Below are 1,204 nucleotides of genomic sequence, written 5' to 3'. Positions count from 1 at the left end.
TATATATATATATATATATATATATATATGGGTGGTGAGGGTGTGTGTGTACTTATATATCTATGTGTGTGCGTGTATAATGGAGAGAGAGAGAGAGAGAGAGAGAGAGAGAGAGAGAATCAGTACACACGTATCCTTCAATTAGTTTGTCTCTAATAGTTTGATAACTGATGTTGATTCCTTTACCTTTCATGAATAAGATGTGCAGTATAATCAAACAAAACTGCAATGGTATGTGTAGCAGATTTAGGAAAATAAAATAGTGGCCTATTTTATTGAATACAGCCTTCAATGAGATATCGCTGCACGGCAACTGTTTAATGTCTGAAACAAAAGAATCGTATAATAATATGATATAAGAGTGTGTGTACAAAACAACATATGTTTACGAATCCCATTTAAAAATGCTATTCTATACATCAAAGCTTGATATGTCTATAAATTTCATGCTTTACTCTCATCAAAATGAGTGAACGTTCATGCAAGACTAACCATACAAACAGTAACGCCATATAGGCCGAACTTTCCATATGGGTTTCCTACTAAAATGCCAATATTCTGTGTTTTTATATTTGTCATTTATTCTATCGCGTTCTAATTATCCACTTTCTACGTAACGGACCAAAAATGTATTGGAGTTATTGTCTATGTGTATTGGATATGGACAGACAACTGCACGTCCATGCACACACACATACATGTAAACACACACATACACATGTTGGTTTGCTAATACACGCACAGTAAGGGAGACCTCAAAACATGAATCCATATAAATTTCACGTGAACGATAGATGTAACAAAGTATCTCAGTTGCTGAGCGTTTCGTCCATTAACGTTTGTCATCTGTCCCTTAAACGGATTTTGCTCGTGCTATAACGGGATATGTTAATGTCTGGTTTCTGCAGATATTAACACTTCAATACATATAACAAATTCTTCTTATTGTTGTTATATATCTGAACAGTATTCTGAAACAGGAGAACATGTCAGAATCTCAAAAGAAATGGAAAGGCAATTCAACCAGCGATATATATAACATCCGATAATGTAGCCAATGGTTTGATCCAGTAATATGCATGCATACATACATACATACATACATACATACATACATACATACATACATATACCCATACATATATACACATACACACATGCACACACACACGCATGTACACACAAACACGCATGTACACACACA

General features: G+C 34.5%; 1 long non-coding RNA gene across 1 annotated transcript in view; it reads right to left on the bottom strand.

The window, feature by feature from the left end:
- Positions 1–1,204, bottom strand: part of LOC128249793 (uncharacterized) — a 3,841-nt gene that overhangs the window by 1,207 nt on the left and 1,430 nt on the right. Inside the window, exon 2 of the long non-coding RNA XR_008265897.1 lies at positions 187–324. This is a non-coding gene — a long non-coding RNA (uncharacterized LOC128249793). The remainder of the gene's footprint in view (positions 1–186; positions 325–1,204) is intronic.

Source organism: Octopus bimaculoides, chromosome 18 (assembly GCF_001194135.2).
Source record: "Octopus bimaculoides isolate UCB-OBI-ISO-001 chromosome 18, ASM119413v2, whole genome shotgun sequence".
NCBI classification, from domain to species: Eukaryota; Metazoa; Mollusca; class Cephalopoda; order Octopoda; family Octopodidae; genus Octopus; species Octopus bimaculoides.
Note: the sequence above shows the minus strand (reverse complement) of the source record. Positions and strands in the feature narration are given on the sequence as shown.